At 42.7% G+C, this 20,192-nt stretch overlaps 1 long non-coding RNA gene across 1 annotated transcript in view; it reads left to right on the top strand.

Moving 5' to 3' along the window:
• Positions 1–19,990, top strand: part of LOC108640942 — a 41,213-nt gene extending 21,223 nt beyond the window's left edge. Inside the window, exons 4-5 of the long non-coding RNA XR_003916079.1 lie at positions 16,213–16,361; positions 18,814–19,990. This is a non-coding gene — a long non-coding RNA (uncharacterized LOC108640942). The remainder of the gene's footprint in view (positions 1–16,212; positions 16,362–18,813) is intronic.
• Positions 19,991–20,192: the final 202 nt, after the last annotated feature.

Here is a 20,192-nt window from a genome sequence, read left to right as displayed (position 1 = left end):
CATTCTCTTCCTTAAACTCTGGACTTTTTTAATGTGAATGATGGTTTTCTGTTGTCATGTGCTGTTGTGATACATCGTGGGAATATTTGGCAATGATGCATGTTGGACATGGAGTCCAGTTGCAGCTATTGGTCCATGAAGGATAATGACATCCAAACCATAACTCCAGTTAAGTCACTGAGATATTCTATTACTTATCAAATTTTGGAATTTTCTTTGCAATTTTCTATGCAAAGCAGGCACTTGGAGTGGAAAAGGTCATTTTGATAAAAATCCAACTTTTCACTAAAATCAGTTCTCTTCTGCACCCTGTCCCAAAATCTGTTATGTTAACAGTGTTCCAGAACAGCTTTGCCATCTGTCAGAAGCAGTTTTAGGTAACAAATTATTCAACCTAACTGTACCCTATCTTTGCCACACCAGTTGTGTGTGTCTTTGAACTTCCTTGGGATAGATAATCCCGAGGCTCCCCAAAGCTGGCAGGAATTTCAAGACTGAGGGGGAACCCCTAGAGCCAGGAAACAGAAATGTCCTGAGGACATGGGTGTTTCTGAAGTACCAAGCCCCCTCCTGAGGAGAGATATCTTCACCTACTACTGCAGAAAGCTAGTGTGTTCCAGCACGGAGGTAGTGCTGTTCCAGAAAGGAGCGTACGTCTTGCTCTCCCTTTAAAATGGATCCTCCTTTGCATATTGGGTATGCTGGTAGGAGGTGGGAGGTCACACTCAGACTCTTCCTGACAAGATCCAAATCCATATTATCCACCCCCACTTACTGCCTAAAACATGTGAAAAGTGCTCAGATAAGGGATTCTCTTTCAGCCATGCGTCCTAATCACTGGGCTGAAGATTCAGCCCTCTTAGCATCAAAGCCTGAATTTTTGTTGCATGATTTCAGCAGGGGAGTCCCCTATCCAAAACACTGTGGTTAAGGCATTTTTTGAGGCGGTGAGAGACAAAGGTTTGGACTGATGAATACATATCTTATGCTTCCTTTCAAGAGCATGCTAATTACAAGAGTGTGATATGAGAAGCAGACAGTGTTACCACTACAGAATTGGTTACTCAGCCTGGGTTTTAAAAGCAAGTGGCCCCAGCCAGGTTTGAGAGGCCAGGCAGCGCTGGGTCAGTGTGCTGTGCTGCCTTGAGTGTGGCCTTTCTGGGCTGGGCTTCAGTCTGGAGGGGATTTCCGTCAAACCTCTGAGCCTGGGGAATATCTTGGGAATATGGGAGGCAGTCAAAGGGCAGGGGCATGCCCAGCTCTGGGGAGGGCAGAGGGGAAGCCTTTTATGTCCGCAGTTAAGGGCTTAATTTTCTCCAGAAGCTGATTTGTAAATGCAGCATGTCACTATGAGAGTTGTTGAATATTTTGTCCTAAGACCACTAATGAATTTGATAGCCACCACATTCACCATTTGGTGCAAGAGATTTACCCATCATTTCTGAATTTAGGTGAATGAGACTTAAATGTGGTTAAAGTTTGGGGGTGGGTTTTTTTAAGTCTCTTGCTGGACTGGGACTTTTAAAAGTGTTATTTTGTCTCCTCAAGTCTCCTTCAAGATAAGGTTTTCTTGTATTCTGAAATGATGTGGCAGAAGGCAAAAAATAATCTTGTGACTCATTAGGAAATAAACAGAGGCATAATTGCCATCTGTGTTGCAGTCCATTTAATCTTTTCTCTCTCCAGTTATGGAAAAAAGTTCATAAAAAAAGTTGAGGTCTGCTTTTGTGATATTTTTGAGAGAAGCTAGCTTAAAAAAAATTACAGAAAAGACAGGCAAAAAAAAAAATCCCCAATACTGGCTCTATACATTATCTTAGACAAAATGGATTAAATTTCTGACACCCTACTCATCAAATTCTGACCTTGATTTGACCCCATTGGCTTTTTACTGTTTGATGTTCTCAAACGATTTGGTGCCACTTTTCCTTAGTAGTGCAGTTAATTTTGAGTGTTAGATAGAGATCAATAGTCATAGCTTGAAATTGGCACTTTTGGACGAAAAATATGTTGTGTGGCAGTAACATAGATTTGATAGTACTTCAGTTAAGAAAATGGTGTACTCTTTCATTATTGTTTTCAATGACAGTATCCAGAGTGTTACTTCATTCTTCTAGCAAGCTTCTGACAGTCTCTAGTAATATCTTATCTATCAAAGAGTTTTCATTCCTCTCCTTTCATGCTTGACTTCTGGAGTGGAACTTTATTTAAAAGGTCCCTGAAATTAGAAAGAATGACCATGGCACTTCTGCTATCAAGCTGCTCAGTAAGAAATAAACCACCTTACTTCTAGACTTGTGTCTGGCTTCCTACTTGCCCACATTGAAATCTCATTGACTGTGCTGGCCGTATGGGGGAAGCTTGGCTGTCAGGAGGAAATAAGTGGCCTGTTGGATAAGATCTAGTCTTCTCATAGGTAGCTGGTTTGCATACTGGCATTAAAAGAAAGGGTGGGAATGCCATTCCTGCTTTTGTCCATATGAAAGTTCCCTGTGCCTTGCTTTTAGCCCATTGCTGCAGTGAGAGGTGGGCCTCCATTTGAAGAGGGTGTTTATTCCTTGGAGTAGCTGCCTCTGGAGTATCCAGCTGCTCTGGAGTACTGGCTTGGGGCTCAGGCAGTCTCTAGGGCACAGATTTTCCAGGACTCTGCTCCTTTCTGTGGAGTCCCACTCCAGAGCACCTGGTACTGTGGAGGTGTCATGAAGCTCTTCTTCAGGCTTCCATCAGTGCAGGTGCTGAACATTTTGGGGAGTTTCAGCATGCCAATAAAATCTGGCCTCTGGTGTGCCCTTCCTCCAGTGTAACTTTGGAAGTCCTGACTAGTGTAATCCAAATTTGACAAGTGGTTGGAAATGTCTTTTTGACCAAATTCAGTTGAATTATATACATGGAGGTGGGGAAGAAAATGCAGATAGGCCCAGGAGAGGAGAGGCTGTGGAGAGCAGCAGTGGGGAAAGAGATGTCATGACAGTCTTGGGTACAAAGAAATGTCAGCCATGGCTTGTGCCTTCTTTGTACCAAGGAAGAATCCAGTCTTTGGACACAGATGAATAAGGAACCTGGATGCAGTGTTCTGCTGCTCCTGGAGTTATTTGATTAATTTTGACATATTTCCTAGGAAAATTGGGAGCACCTCTGTTTCAACAACTACTTGAAAAACATTCCCATGACTCTCCCCAAATCTTGATGAAGTAATTTGTTTGTCAGGTGCCTTCTGAAGAGCTTGTTGAATGCCAAGCACTAACGATTTCAGATCAGCAAAGTCCTTAGGGTTTTTTTGGCTATTTACTTGAGAACCAAGTGCCCAAACACTTTTTACACCAATCACACACTTTTTACACCAATATTTTTTACAACTTGGAAGCCAAGTTGCCCAAGTTTAAAACCATATCAGCTCCTGTTGATTTTGTTCCCTCAGTCACGATACCTAACCTTGTTGGGGAAGAGCGTGCATAATGTGCAGAGCAGTGGTTTGAATGGTATGGAGGATCTTTGAGTGGTGTAAATAACTGACAATCCAAGAAATTCAACAGAGCACTGAAGATCTACCCCATGCTATTAGTAGGAGAGACTTCCAAAAGGCAAGACTGTCTTAATTTTTTTAGGAAACCTATGGTATGTCGTTATCAGCCCTTCCTACCCAGTAATCAGAAGTGAAGGAGTCTGAACGCAAATACAGACTGCAGGGAAAATAGAAGGGCAACCAGGGCCTGTTTCCAAAGGATTCCTCCTGCCTCTGGAATAGTCAACTCAGCAGAGATGGAAGCAGTAATGGCAGGTGCACAATGATGCTTTTTGTGAAGAAGTGAGGACTTCTGGCACAGGGACAGGCTGCTGAAAGTGGTTATGTTTTCCTTTCTGCTTTTTTAGAATTCAATCTCTGGAAAGTGTGTGCAGATAAAATGGGGAAGAAATAGTTCTCCATGAACCTAGGGCTGTTTAGCAGAGGAGCAAGGGCAGAGTGATGGATAATGACTACTGAGAAGGGATATTGTAGGTACCCACGACTCATGCTCTTTACCTGACAGCACCTCTGAGGCCTGTGGATATGAAAGGGAGTTAGACCTTGTACTAAGGAGCTCCACACTTTGGTTCTCTGACTCAAGTCTGGAAATGCTTTGTGTACTGCTTTCCTGACATTTATCACCTTCTGAAGGCAATTACATTTAGCATCCCTTTCAACAGGCCTGTGTTCTTCCAGCCACAAGCCCCCAGCCTGCTGTCAGGAAGGCTTGGACCTGCCAAAGCAATGCTCTCCTCCTGTGTGACCTGAGTTTAATTGCAGCTGTCAGAAGAGGTTTTCCCTGGTGGTCACACTGTGAGTGTACTGAGATACCAACTTCTCAGATGTGTGGCTGGGGATCATCCATTATCTTATAGAGGGAAGCCTACGGATGCACATGTACATGAGGGCTGAAAACTTCAGTTCCTTTCCAGGGTCTTTCTTTGTGACAGACTCCAGCCGTAATCAGTGAGCTCATGATAAATCACAAATTCCTCTCTGGAGACCAAGCCTCAATGGTGCTGAGTACCAGCAATTCCCATTGGCTTCAAAGGCCACTGCAGGTGCTCAGTGTCCTGGTTGTATCTGTGGGACTGGCCCCAGGCCTCACCTCCTTCAAGGGGGTCATACTGCAACACTGCAGCCATTGGTTCCTATCTGGTGGATCCAATTGCCTTTAGATACATGCTGTTCTCCTTGGCTGGGGTTTGTTACTGATGGAATGAAGTTAACACACTGATTTAAGCCCAGTGTAAATCCAGGAACAAAGATTTAGGAAAAATAAACCTTTAAAAAAACTTTATCTTGACCACAATTTTCACCATCCCCTGAAAGATTTTAGATGGGCCATCTTCTCACATAACCTCTGTGACACATCTGGGTCCCTGGGCAGCTACCTTCCTTCCCAAGTTCACTTTTAAACCTAAAAAAAGGCTCAACCTTGGCTCCCAACAGCCATTAAGTGTGTTTTGAAAAGCGGTGCCACTGTAGCTGCTTCTGCTCCTCTTGTTTACACTGTTCCTGACTGATACGTTTTCAGTGCCAAAGTACATTACTTCTGAGTTTTTCTAGAGCAGCTCCTAAGCTGTGCCAGAGCATTTTCCCAGTTTATGTCATCAGCTGTTCAGAGAGGTGTTTAACAACTTGATTGACTGTATTTTGGGTGATGCCATTGATTACTGAAGCAACACATGCACTTACAGGTAAGACAGGCTTAAAAATGTCTTGCTTGGTCTGGAGTGGAATCCTTAGTGTGCTCTGCATCCTGCAGTTCACCAGGAGGGCTGGATGGCTCCACAGAGCACAAGCAAACTCCAGAGCCCTGAAGAGGTGAATGGAAGAGAGTAATCACTGGGAGACTTTGCATATGAGATTTGATTGCCTTGCTGAATCTGGGGATTCTTCAGGGATGGGATCTGTGAGAAATCCCTGGCATGCTGCTAGTTATATAAAATTGCTATTAATAGTGAATTGTTTTTAGAAGGGAAGCTGGCATATTGTAAAAATGTCAAATGATAATGATGTGGTAGTTGGTGTATGTAATGTGCATTTGCAGACAGGATTGTTTGGTGCTTCTAGACTTGCTAGAAATTTCAGGTACTCCCTTACTGCAACTTTTAATGAGGGAAAAATACCCAGCAATATTTAAGTAAATTAGTTGGAAAGGAATTGCAAAGTCAAAAGAAATGTCTGATTTACTTTATTTCTAAAGACTACACATGTGCTGAAGTTGGCCTGGTTTGTTAGAGCCAAATGTAAAAATGCTGCCTCTGGATAATTCCATCCCCTGCAAGCTTTCTGTGAGCACCCTTCCTCCATGCTGCCCATCTCCTGCAATCCCTCTGCTCTCTGCCTGGCTGGTGAGTGACTGCTCACCCTCTCACCTTCACAGACTTTTACCTCAAAGTGCCCACCCCCTCTGTAGCAGAGGTCAGTTCTTCCAACTCTTATCCAAGTGTACAGTGTTAGTTGCCTGGTGTATGCCTATGTTGGTGTGACATGGTTGCACTCTTTGCTTGACTGTACAGAAAGGAGTGTCTGAGTATTTGTGGATCTGGAAAGAACCGTTTTTGTGACCACACAACTGGTATGTGGGGCATGAGTAAGAGGGGTTATGCAGTTTTATGGAGTGAGGGCAAAGGCTGGGAAGCCCAATGGTGCCTGTGATATTTTGTCTCAGCTGTTTTGGTCTGTGGCTGAGTTTGTCTGAATTATGCTGATAGCTGTTTTGAACAATGTATTGCAATAACATCCTGGAGCTGATTGTAGCAATAGGATAAAAGAGTGGATTGGGATAAGTGGAGGAAATACTGGACTTTAGCACTTTTAGGAGTAATAAAATGTCTGCTCTACAATATGTTTAGCAATACATACAGAAACAAATAATCTGTGGGATTGCTTAGTGTTTGTCCAAGCTTTCATTAGGATGTTAAAGGTAAAATCTTGGCCATCTTGAAGACAGAGGAAAACTGCCTCTTTTGGGTCAGGATTCCTCCCTTATGTCTGTGTTTGCTGTATACTTGGCAAATCCTCAGAACCCTATCCCAGCTAATTTAGGAAAGTAGAGAGCATCTGAGCTGTACTTCCTAGATAAAATGGAGTGTCCTAGGCAGTGCTCAGGGGCAGATGTTGTACCTGGTCACCCTCATGGCCTGTCTCCATGCTGAGGGTCTTCTGAGCAAAGAGGTGGGAAGAGCCAACAGGAAACAGAGCTTGAAAACAGGGCTCAGAGATGGCAAGGGACTGATGGCAAGACAGGGGCAGAGCTGGAATGAGACTGTTGGCCTGACCACCTTTGATTGTGTAGCAGTCTGTATGTAGAAGGAATTTAGAGAGTATCACAAGTGAGTGAAGCTACATCGCGTTAAATGCAGCCCAGAAGAAAGCAATTTCTGCTCCAAAATCCTGACAAACAAACAAACCAACCAGAAAAAAACTCACAATTGCCCAGAAGTCTTGCTTATAAAGTGCATTAGTGCATGGAAATTCTCCAAATGTAAATGACAAATATTTGGAGCTGAAGTACGTGAAATGGTGCCATACCTCATTTCTGAGCAATTCAAAGCTGGACCAATTTGACCACAAGCACCTCTCCTCTCATGCCTTAATTCTGAGTAGATAGATGATAGTGACTGTTCCTACTTATATACTGCTTTTGCTCTTTTGACCCTTTTGACACTTTAAAAAGGTGGGATTGCTGCTTCAGGTCGATCATGGGCTAAGAATTTCTGTACTGAGTTTTAGTTTAAGAGCAGTTACAACAGCCTGACTTATAAATCTCTTGAATCTCTTGAAGATCTTAAAACAGTGCTACTGATCTCCAAACGATAGCCTCTTAGATGTTATTACTGAAACTTTCTGGAAGTAGTGCACACCAGGAGGGAACAATTAATCCTCAGAGTAACCCCATTTACTCCAGCAGTTTGGCCCTGAGGGAGTAGCAGCACTTGATGTCTGACAGCAGCCCCAAATGTCAGTATTTCTCTGCTCGTTCGTTTGCATGCTTGCTGTGGTAGATTTCATGCCATTATAAGCTGTTTATGTACAGCCTGATCAAAGTACTTAATGACAGGGTTAATTTCTACGTATAATGAAGAAGTCAAGACAGGAGACAGGTACTGTGTAATCGAATTTTTCATTTTGGAATTTGTTTCTCTTCATGTAGGGCTTAGCTTTGATTTTTATTACCATTAATGTCTGCATTTAGTGTTCTTTCTGGTTTGTCAGATGAGTTAAACCTACTGCAGAAACAGTGGAGGCACTGAATTGTTCCAACAGCTTCCATGGAAGTATGATGATAAAGTAAAGAGAGTCTATAACTTCTCTGCAACAGGACCCCAAAGTGCAGTTTGATTTGGGGGACCGATAAAATTGAACTACTTAAACAGTCTCCTGAGACATCTAATCCTCTTTTTCTGACTCAGTGGGTATATACACAGACATGGATGCTTAGGTATCTCTGTACGTAACCAGAGAGACAAAGATAGTGTTAGAATCTGGAAATCTTATAGTTTATGAAGTGTGTGTCTTCAGCAAGTCTTTGCAGACATAAACAAATCCCCAGAGCCTTGCTTTGAAAGAGCTCATGGTGAAAAAAATGGTCCTCATTTCTCAAAAGATGGAAATGGAGTGTTAGATCTGCATTCACCCTGCTTATTTTGGTTTTCATTTTTAGATGCACTGAGCACTGTGAATGTTTCTGGACATTCAGAAATCTAGGGGTACAGAAGTGATGAAGGCCTTACAAAACACGTCTCTTGCTGAGGTAGCCATCTTCAGGAATCAAGCTGGAAGTGGAGATGAAATTAAACCTGGGCATATCCATCTCAACCTGCATCTGCTGTTTTTCTCTTTTTCTAGCACTCTGTAAATTCTTGAAAAATAAGGATTTAAAAGTTCATACGAAATTTTGTGGACCATTGTTACCCAAGTTTCCTTTTAGCTGAGGTAGAAATTCTTCTTTGTGAGGAAAGTGTGCAGCTCTATTAGCACTGCCATGCAAGCTGTAGTTTGTGAATGCCGTGGTAGGCTTTGCTCATGCTAATTTGGGCTCAGTCATGCACCTTCTTTTCCTCTTTTACATGCAAATAGCGGCTGTGTCAGTCTCTGGGATGCCTGCTTGTTCCTTTAACGGAGAGATTCCAGTTCATACCTTCAACCAGTGCATTTGTGCGTGGGCAGAGGTATAGCACAGTGGTACAGTTGCTGACAAGGAAAGAGCTGTGATGGAGGTTGGAACAAGTTATTGAAATAGAGAAATCTTAAAAGAAGACTGAGTATTTCTGGAGTGTTTTCATTTATTCCAAAATAAAAAAGGCATGGACATGGAGAAGAGCAGAGATCTACACAAAATGATAATCCATAATCCTGCCCCCATAAAAAGGGATCTCTTGGTTGCCAGAGATCCCTTTCTTTCTTCTGAACCCAAGGGTTCAGGCAGCAGCCCTGTCCGTGCAGCTGGGACTGTGGGCTGAGTGCAGGTGTTTGGATTCCGCACCTTAGTACCCTGGAGCTGAGGGGGCTGGGATGGTGAGCTGTCCTGGTGGGAGCTGTGGTGGCTGCAGGCACCATGCTCCAGAGGGTCCTTGGCCTTCCCAAGCCACTGGCTGCTCTGCTGCTCTGCTCTCCCAGCATTGTCCACAGTGGGGTACAGCATGTCTGCCCTGTTGAGAAGACAAGGAGGTTCATGGTATTTGCTTGGGACCACCAGGCAAATTGAGTATAAAGCATATTGGCAAGATGTTATTTCCTCATGTGTCTTTAACCTACTCCTCCGCTTTATGGTTATGGATACCTGAACCCAGCCACTCCCTTACTCTTCCTCTTCTGAAAGGCCTTTCCTGCTCTTCTGTCACATTAGTCAAGGCAAAACAAAATCAGATAAAATCACTTCCATGGCATTGCTTTGGATGCCAGTTAACTTAATGAAGAAAGTCGGCATTAGTAGCATGCAGGCCATGCAATGTAAGTGTTGTACAACAAGGACCTGTTTAAAAGGATGTTTGATTTAAGGTGCAAGGATTTCCAGGAATTTGGAGTGCAAAGTTTTCTAGGAACGTCAGGTCAAAGAAGTATGATGTCCCTGTGAAGTCCTTGGCAGAGTCCATAGGAGGCTTGCCACAGGGGTTTTCAGAAGGTGACAGCTCACCTTTTGGAAAGCCCTGGCTTGTGTTTGTCTGTTCTCCCCTGCAAAGACTGCCTTGCTGTCAGTGCCACAGCAGGACTTAGTGTACAGCCAGGACTCCGTGTACAGCCAGAACTCAGCATACCTCTGCTTCCTTGTGTGTGCATGGGCATCCTTGGGGGCTGTAACATGATAACTGTGAAATAACTGTACCTCTGACCTGCTTTAGAATCTACTTGATTGCAATCCCCTCTGTGTGTGTACCAGTGACAGAGGTGAGGTAAGGGGTAGAAACGTGCACGTGCTTTAGTCATAGTGATGGCATGAAAGTGATGCCATCTTTTTGTAGGGAAGGTCTCTTAACACCTCTCTAGCCTCTCCATTGATCCATGGGGAAACAAGGCTGTGACCTGTAGGGTTACCATTGACTTTGAATTTGACAGCACTAAATTAGGTGGGTAATATGTTGTGATACAATAGGATGAAATCCAGGCCCTAGTAATGGCAGTGGATTTTGGTATTGATTTTGGAAGTATTTTAGGATTTCAGCTGCAGAAATTAGTGGCAAACCCCACTATGAAATAATCTAGTTATTTCCTATCAAACAGGCTCTTCAGACACGTGGCTATTCCAGAAAATGCTTTTTAGATGGAAATTTATCCTGTTGCAAATGAATATCTTGAGCTAATGACCCCACAAAGTAATACATGTGTACTAGTTAGGACAGCTGAGATCAGTTCATCATGGTGGGTGTAACCCAAAACTGTATTCTATAGCCTTCCATGTCATTTCCCAGAAACTAGACTATTGTTGTCAATAGACTATTCGCACCCTCTGCCCATAGAGCCTGACTCCTCAGGCTATAAACTAGGTGTTAAGAGGCCTGTGAGATAGGAGGATGTTTCTGTCCTCACACCCTTTGTGGAACTCCCTGCCCTGAGGGGAGCACTGAACATTCCTGCCTGAACTGGAGGATATATAATCTTGGAGTTTTGGAACATTTTTCAACCCACTCCTGGGATCCAAAGGACGGCTGCATCTCATCGCTCTCAACCAGACTTAGACCACCACTGGACTGCGATCACCGCTTTGGCCAGACTGCAGCAGCTCTCCCACCAGCAGGTTCTTCCCCTCTCCCTTTACTTTGGACTCAAACAGGGCCCAAGGAATACCACTTTGTTCATGCCCCAGGGCACTGGGTTATACATTTGGGTTTTTGTGGGTTGAGACCAATTGTTTGTTTGTATTATTGTACTTACTGTATTATTTTAATAAATTGTTATTCTGACTTATAATCTCTCCTTTGAGTTGAGTTGATTCCCCCTGCTGGTTAACTTTTAAACCAGCACAACATGCATATAATACAATTACTTCCTGTCTATTAAAAGCTTTTGTGTAACAATGTGGGTGGATCTGGTTATGCTGTTCTGTGCCATAATGACAATTTATCCGAAGTTGTTGTCTGGCCTAAGTTTTGCAAAAATACTTGGTCTTTACAACCTTTGAGAAAGGGAGATATTCTCACCTGACATGTCTACAAGTAACTTAGATCAGGTTATTGATCGGTCCTATATATGTTGCTTTCCAGTGGGAGGATGAGATGGAGAGGCCAATCCATTACTGCAGCCATCTACCACTGGAAAGCAATAGCACTAATGATACAGGTTTTCAATAGCTGATTTATATTATCCTGCAGTCAACAAGAACTCATGATTTTGTCACTGTACTGTTTAAAGCAACACTCCCAAATGCTGGCAGGCCCCAAATCTGACCCTCTGTAACACTGCTGCTGTGTTACGAGGGGGTGAAAACTTAACAACCCCCCACCAGTCCTCCAGAGTATGGTCTGGACAAGCTCTTTGCTTGCTGAGCAGTGGGTCCTCTGAGCCCCCAGTTGTTATGAGGCTCGTTCTGGGGAGTGATTCCTGTTCAGACTCCCTATGGCTCCACCAGCTCCTCCGGCACCGTGCCACCCAGAGGAAGGATGGAGGAGTTACAGTCCTTACTCAGGGAAATACTGCACTTAAAGTCTCTGTGACTGACTGCTAATTTGGTGGTGATTGACAAGAAATGTGTGCTGGTGTCTATAAATGAGAGGCAGTAACTGGCTCCCCTCCTCTTCCTTCTAGTGATACAAGTACTTTGGGCAGCACAGAGGAAGTGCCCGCAGAATCCAGCATGGAGCAGAGCTCCTGAGAGAGAGAGGGCAGCAGCGAGGAGCTATGTTTGCTGGAGAAAACGTTTGGTGAGCCGCAGGAGAGCCAGCCTGAGCAGGTGGTGGGCACGGCCCCATCCTCTCCTTGGGTTGTGTCAGAATCTGGGAATGGTCACCTCAGAGTGCTCCATCATAGCAGGTCAGCTCAGCCAGGCTGGGGGCTTGGTTTAGGAGGTGCTGGTGGTTCCCAGCAACACGTGCAGGAGGTAAAGGCTGTGTGCAGAGCAGCTGGGAGAGGGGAGTGTAGGTGCAGTGTGGAGCTTTGCACGCTCACGTGGGCTGACCTGCAGGGACCAGCAGTGTCTTTTTGGACTTGTACACACCCTGTTTTCACGCAAATATTCCATGCGGATTTGTAACATGCGATGGCTGTGTATTTTACACAGTCACAGTCTAGTGACTGAAGGATCCACTAATTAAGAAGTCCCTAATTAGGCTTTTAAATGATAAACTGTAATAGCTGTAGTGCAGCTGTTGTAAACTATAGAGTAAATTATACCCAGTTGGAAGAGGCTTTAATTACGTATTTATATAACATACTTTAAAGTCTTTGAAAGATAAAAGAATTTTAATATCTGCAATTAAAAAAACAAGGGAGTAACAACAGAGCTCTCAAATCAATGAAAGCAAGGAAATTCAAAGTTAATCTGAAAAGCTGTGCTGGTACTTTCTTTTATGCTCATGGTGTTCTAATTTTTGGGGGGATTGTTTTTGTTCTTTTTTGTTTTCATGACAGATGAGATAAAGGAGTATTTTCAGAGAGGAGTTTATATCCCCTGCTTTCATTTTTCTAGCTTTTATAGGTCCCTGTACAGCATTAATGATACTCGCCAAACTTTCCACAGCTTTGTTTTTGCAGCAATCCTAGCAAGAACACCCTTATCAGCCAGCTTGTCTCCTTGCATTCTGATTTACAGAATGGTTGGTTGGACATATGCCTTTTTGAAGTCAACAGGAGCTCAAAAACTGGTCCTATTTGGGCCTTGGAGACTGTGTTCAGGCCAAATCTAGCCTGCATGTTTTTGGTGCAGTGTTGACAGCCATTCACCATGCTGGGCTTACCAAGTGGAGAAGAGGGTTTGATGTGTCTGGGACAATTCACCTATTTGCTGCCACCACATAGAAGGTACAGACACTAGGTTGTGGTATGCAGAGAGCTCAGTTCCTTTAGCTGCTCCTAGGGACTGGCCTTCCCTGCTGTAGGACCGAGCAGCCCATGACAGCCAAGCGAGGTAGTGCTGTTTTGCTTATTCCAGCCACATCTAAGTATTTTTATCTGGAAATGTCACAGTGAGGGAAATAAGGAATACAGTTCTCATAGTTAATTTTTATGGCTGATTAATTAGCCCAAAGAGTATTAAATTGTGCTAATGTAGTTTGCCTCTTCGATGCTGTCTTTTGACTTCAATGGAACTAAATACATGCTTAAAGTTAACTACATGCCTAAGTGCTGTGGTGAATCGGGGCCTAGGGCATTAATTAGAACTTGGCTCAGATTTACTTTCAAGGCTTTCCCCCCTCTTTTTTTTTTTTTTTTTTTTACTCTTCAGCGCTCAGCAGTTTAATTGGTATGCAGATGTTCCCCTTTATTGCTAGCAGAGGCCTCTGTCACTATTCTGAAGGTACTCAGACATCAAGGCTGGTACAGTGGGCAGGAAGAAACCCCCCCTGAAGGCTTTCAAGCTTTGTGGGAAATAATGATGTATGAGACAGGGATTCCTTTGGAACCTGAAGGGAACATGACAGACAGAATAATATGGGAGGAAAACATTGTCTTCACAATTGAGACTGATGGTCTCATCTTGTCTCCTTGTTATTGTTACCAACCAAGACTGAGATGAGCTTTCTTATGAAGAACTTCATTTTGTGGCAGGTCCGATATGTTGGACACACTGTGCTCGGTGGTAGCTTTCCATCCAAGGTACAGATATTGACAGGCTCTGAGGAACCCTTTGAGGTGGTGGTTTAGCTTAAAACCTAAAATTCCTTCCAGCATTGAGATGCATTTTGTCAGGAATGACAGTTGCAATTTGATAATCTTTTACCACTTTGCCTGCCTATCTCGAACTGCTTGCTGGAGGGGAGAAACCAGAGTTGTTGGGCACAGGAGTGTCAGCTTTATGAATCAGCTTTTCTCGCACTTTATTAATTTCCCCTTCCAGTGGTTAGTGCATGTTTGCAAGAGACGATTTGTACGGATCTGTGTAGGATGGAGCAAAGCTGGAACTAAAGCAGGAGTGCAAGTTGACAGCAATGCAATAGCTCTAATTGACAGATACCAAAGGCACTACTTAAAGCGACATTTCTTCTGGTGTTTAGGTTAGAAATGACCCTCAATTTGTCCTCAAGTTGCCATGTTCAAAAAGAAGTGTTTTCGTGTATATTCATGTCTAATGGATTAACCAAAATACCAAGTGCTCATTTTCTACACTTGTATTTTCAAGTTAGATGATTCAAAATGCTGTTGTGCAAGGTACAGGAAGACGTCTGCTTCTTAACTCCTCCAGAGTAAAAGCTGTCTTTCAGGGGACACTTTGCACATGTGAGATTTGTGCTAGTATTTTTTGGCACCCACAGTTTGCATTTCAGCTAATGGGAGGCAGAAAGACTAATGCACATGCTGCATGTTGTGGGTGCAAAAATGCAAATAGAAATTGCACCCACCATGGAAAGGGCTGGAGAAATGTACTTTCTTGGATGTGAGCAGGGCAGGTTAGGAAACATCATCTTCCTTTTACAATTGTCTGTTACTCTACATTTCTGGAGAACTGGGATCTTGCTGTTAATCTTACAAAAATAGATGCTGTGGTGAAGCCTCAGGCATGAATAAAATTGGATGTTAATCTTAAAGCAGATTTTTTACAGCTATGCACTCAGAGCCAGTGAATCCAAATGATTTTGGAAACTCTGTGTTTGTTACTTATTTAGATCAAAATACTGTGGAGAAAGAGGTCAGTGGCACAGGTACATGTGGGGCTTCTAAAAGTTGAGGAGATAAGCACAGCAAGCATTAGACATCTCTGACTTGACACAAATAATAGGCAAAGCTGAAAAAAGCCTGCTGACAAGAGGAGTGGGTGTTGGTGGGTGACTTGCTGCAGTTTTAGAGCTGTTAAGTGTAGGTTTTTTAGCATTTTCATTATTTAAAAGTGGAGTGGTAGTTTCTTCACTCCCTCTGAAAAGTTACTAATTTACTCTGAAATACAGGGTAAGCCACAATGATTTAACAGATTTGTAATGTGCTTTAGAATGATTTCAAGTAACAGACGCCCTCCTTCTCTTCAAGCTTCCCACTGTCTCAGCTCTGCCCTCACTCCTTTCTCTGTGTACATCTGCACCAAAAAAGCAGGGGCTGCCCCATGCGTGGCTTTCATCTATATGCAGTGTCAGCTGGAGAGCCTGGGTGGCTCTGACCACTGATGCTCCTGCAGGTTTGCCTCATTCCTGGAGTTCAGAAACAGAGTGGCTGTAACAGGCTGAGTTAGCTAGGTTTGGATGTTGGGAATGACATCCTAGACCGTGGAGTGGTTCAAAAGCTGCTGCTCTGCAGGTACTGCTGCAGGTGGACAGACCTTCCCTGGAGGAGCCCTGACATGCAGAGGCTGTTTTTTACCTAGTGCCTGCAAAGTGCCTAGTGGAGCATGGTTAAGGACTGTGATTAAGTTCCCCAGGATGCTCCTGGGATACAGGCAGCATTAAGTAATCTGCAGTCTTCTGTGTCTGATTCAGAGGAGGCAGCAGAGTTGTGTTCCTGAGAGCTGTCCAACAAAGCAGGCAGCCTGAAGGGATGGAAGGTGCTCAAGGATTGTCTCCTGTTGTCAAGCTGAACAGGTCTCAGCTATCCCCCACTCCAGCTGATTCATGCCCATGTACTGCTGTGCTGAACAGCCATGCCATGTCAGGATGCTCCAGCTGCAGGCCTTCTGCATGGGTGATACTTAAATCTGACGGAGCCTCGCTGAGAAAGAGCTGACCTTGCATTTACTCAGAGAGGTCTCTGGTGGTTTGTGGTAAGGAATTGGGACTTGGGGCTAAAGCCACAACCTCCAAGACCAAACCACAGAATTTACACAACTACCAAGGCCTGCCCATTTGCCTTCCCAGCTGAAGGTCTGTGTCATCACACAGCTGTTGCTCTTCTGTCTGCTCTTGTCGTTTGAGGGAAGAATCCATTTGTTCAATATAGCAATGATGTCTAGATCAGTTTAATTTTCTTGACTGCTGCTGTTTTGTTAATAGGCAGTGCGTCTGTGGGTTTGTTTAGTACCAATAACCAAGGGTAGAAATACTTGAATGGAAAGCTAAGTGGAAATGCAGAGGTTCTGGAGGACTTCAGGGTTTCTTTTGCTCTTCTTTGTTTCCCTGTACTAGAAGGCGTGGAGAACACTTGTCCAGTCATAACTGAAACTATTCAAGATGCACAGGCCTGAAATGTCACCTTAAGTTTCTGTTGCTCTCTGATGTGGATCCTGTCTTCTAGCAAACTTTATGGACAACAGCTTTTGTTACAAGGAGAGATGGTAAGTTTGTGCACTCAACTTCTTTTTGGAAGAATATTTTATTGTGGAACCTTTCTTTATCCAAAGGCTTGAGCCTTTGATCTGGGAGCTTACAGGGTGGGTAAGTGCAGCTGTATTGGGCTGGATAGATGTCACCCTCAGGAATTCACACACGTAACTCTCCTTGACCTGAACTGGAGAAGGGCCAGAGTTTGTTCACTTTTGCTTTCTAACATTGAGAAAAGTGAATGCTGTTCTACAGAACCTATAATTTCTTCCCAAGTAGATGATGACTAAAGAAGGCCTGAGCTGACTATAGATAATCTTATATTTACTGGAAATGAATGTAGCTCATAACTCTTATTTTAGCACCAGTCTGGAACACTACAGTGAACAGATTTATAATGTCTGCCTCTTCCTTACCTTGGCATTCTGGCATTTGTGCACTTATTGCACTGATACTGCACGTTCTTGCACTGGTAATTGGGAATTTAATGAAGCCCAAATGAAAGGTGAGGGGGTAAAAGGTAGATACTTTCAGAAACAAAACTATTCCTTTTGTGTGCTCCATAATCTTATTTTAGTTCTTAAATATGGTTTATTCTTCTGATATTAAGGGTCTCAGCATGGATTTCAGTATATGTGTCATCAGCAGAGTTAATAACTGTTTTAAAAGTTGCATGGTCCTGTGTTCCTGCATTGAAAAGATCTAAATAGGCACTTACAGAAAGGCCTTTTCTGTGTTTATAGAAGAGCAGATTTAATCTGGAAGTCATTGAGATAAACCATTGAAGAACTTCCTTGATGTGATTTTTGGAGTTACTCTGTGGGACTAAATTGCATGTTTTCAGGTACTGAACATAAGGGCACTTGAAACCTTAAAGAAGTTTAAATGTAGATGATAATGAAAATGTTACTGGTCTTTGTGGATAGGTTGATAATGCTGACATACTAAAGTGATATGAAATATGTCTTAGATTTCCTGGACAGTGCCTTACTTTATTGTAATAACATGATCCTTGATATAAATTGATGATACATTTACCTTTATAAAAAGTTTTTTAGTAATCCAATTGCCCTGAAATGCCATATCCAAAGTATGTTTATTACAGAACACAGAGTTGCTGTCTGCCAAGTACTATCTCAATTATAACAACCTAAGCTAAGAAAACACATTTGGAAAAAACGTGCCAAGCAGTGGTGGTGGAATTTTTTTTGTCTTTTTTTTTTAAACATTCATGAATAGTTGGAGTTGGTGTTTCAACTAAATTTCTTTCACCTAGATTATATGCAAATTGCAGGATTCTTCAAGCATAAGTCATATGCCAGAAGTATGGTATTAGCATTTCTTTTAATAAAAATAATTTTGGAATAGGTACCTTATTTGGTGAAGTGCTTCCCTTGTCATTCATCACTGTGTAACATCTCTGTAGAACTGCAGTAACTATAAGGAAGGAAAATACTGGAAAGTGTTTCTTGGAGCTGGGTTTGGCCTTTATGTAAAAAAAATAAAAGCCGGTTTTTGTTCCTTACTTTGCCCTGTCCTTTTTGTGCTGTTGTGTACTGGAAGAAAACAGTAAAGGTAAGCACCAGATGAGCTGTGAATTCCCTTTGGACTAGACTTTGGGAGTCTCTGCTCTTACACATGTTTTGGTGTTACTTTTTCCTGAGGGGCTTTATTCTCAAGATCTCAGAATATATTCTTTGAATGAGATTTCACATAGTTTGATAAATGTTTGGATAAATTTCATACCATCTTATCAAAGCAGACAATAGTTCTTTCTTGAGAAATAGAGCTTAAATAAAATGCTCATTTATGTTGGTGAGATAATAGTTAAGACTACAGATCCAAATCAGTGATTTGTTTTTCTGTTGCAGGAGTAGGCTGAATCAAAGCCTCTGTCAACAACTAGGGCTGAAATACTGAATTAACATACCAAACAGTAGCACACCAGGAACATAGTCTTCTACTTGGAATAGTGTTGAGCTACTGCTCACAGAAGCTCTGGAAACCTTGTGAGGCTCGGACAAACACAGGGCATCCTCAGACAGCAGGGATGTTGCTGCTCCCTGAGCACTCTATGCTCTGTGTTCATGGCTGATGGAAATATGCCCTGTTTTGAGGGAACTTGGTGGTATGGGAGACAGTCACAGATGCTCTAATAGGATGGCTTATTGCTTTCTTGTGGAGCAAGGTAGAGCTGTTCTCTTTTGAACCTGCAAAACTGGTATAATATTAATTAGACTCTCATCAGGTTGCACTAGTGAAGCCTCATAAAACGAAAAAGGAAAGGCTCTATAGTGATGCTGAAACTTGGTGTGTCATTTATATGAAGTGAGTAAGCAGGGATCAGTAGCCATGAAGACACTGCTTTTCTGGAAATATGAAATATTTAGGTAAAATATCTAGGTAAAATCTGGATGGAAATTTGATTACTGCCTGATAAAATGGTGCTTCTTCCCTTCTAAATAGTTTTGATCCTCTCCTTAATGCAAGCCCCACACCTTCACCTAGATTCCTTCCTGGGCAGCTGCAGTGGATCTGAACACCAAGGGAATTTGACCCACTGGATTCCTTTCCTTTCTCTGCAGTTGAATGAAAAGTGTGTGTCTTTTGAAGAAATATTGATGACTGCCAGAGCATCTACAGAAAAGGACAAGAAAATTACTACAACAGTGGAGACAAAGGGGCTTTGTTAACTCTTTCTTGTAGGTTGTATATATTAATAGAAACAAGTAAAGTTTTGTATTTTTTAAGAGAAACACACAAGGCTTTGAACTGTATTGTTTTAATTGCAGCTAACTGAATGAATTAAGTGGAAAATTGCACACAGTACTTTGATTGTCTAACTCTCTGTATGTGAGGCTTTGGGAACAGTTTGTTATTATAAAAGAATAGTACTAACAAGAAAACAGCCAGCATGTAATTGCTGGGTTGAGGGGCAGTTTGGGGAAGGCTGATACTTATTTATAAATTATTAAATAAAAGCACATAATAAGTGGATCATCTCTCACTGCCTCCACACTGCATACATTACTCATCTTCCTAAATTTCATCTTTTTGTACTCCCTTAGTCCATTGCTTCTTATAACCAGTGCAGGCATCAAAACCACCCACGTCCAGGAAAGGAGATGCCTGTGCATTTGTTATGATGGCAGTTTTGGTTATGGGACTCATCTAAGAATATGAACGTTCAGTTCAAGGACAGAAATTTTGACTGGACTTTTAAAGGTTGTTTTACGTGCCTAAATACACACGAGCACCTGGGACTCTTTTCAGGTAGCTTAAACTCTGGCCAGTGTTTCAACTCGACTAGGTACCTTTGCTGATTTACAGCCAGCCTCTACCCTAAATGGAAGGACTGAAGAGCAATTTGGGCATTAAATTTACCAAGGTTCTCAAAAACACATTGGTTATGTAATTCCCATCAATTTTGGTAAGAAAGAGGTAACTTCTGATTATCTTGTATTGTTCTCACTGCTCACTAGTGCCTTACTACCTTAGGAAACACAGCCACTTGCAAGACACAGAGAGGAGGTCGGTGGTGGTTGGGCTCACCAAGAAGGTAGAACAGTATTTCATCCTCAATGTTTTTGACTATTTCAGCCCTCCTGGAGGATGGAGATGCCATTCGTTCCTCCAGCATAAATTTGAGGGCTGTCTTCTTGTCTGTCTTCTAGGAAAGCAAGGTGTCTCTGTTTCAGAGGACCCAGTTGCTAACCGGTTGCACTGACACATAAGCAGTTCTTCACATGCCTATGTAACGAGGGGGTGGGTAATGTCCTGGCCTCACAAGTGAGGTGCCTGTCCTACAGACTGAGGGAGCATCATCTGGGGATGGAAAGGCGTGC

The sequence above is a fragment of the Manacus vitellinus genome, unplaced genomic scaffold (genome assembly GCF_001715985.3).
Source record: "Manacus vitellinus isolate BGI_N305 unplaced genomic scaffold, ASM171598v3 scaffold_48_pilon, whole genome shotgun sequence".
Taxonomy (NCBI): Eukaryota; Metazoa; Chordata; class Aves; order Passeriformes; family Pipridae; genus Manacus; species Manacus vitellinus.
The sequence above is the reverse complement of the archived record's forward strand: the minus strand, read 5'-3'. Positions and strand labels throughout refer to the sequence as shown.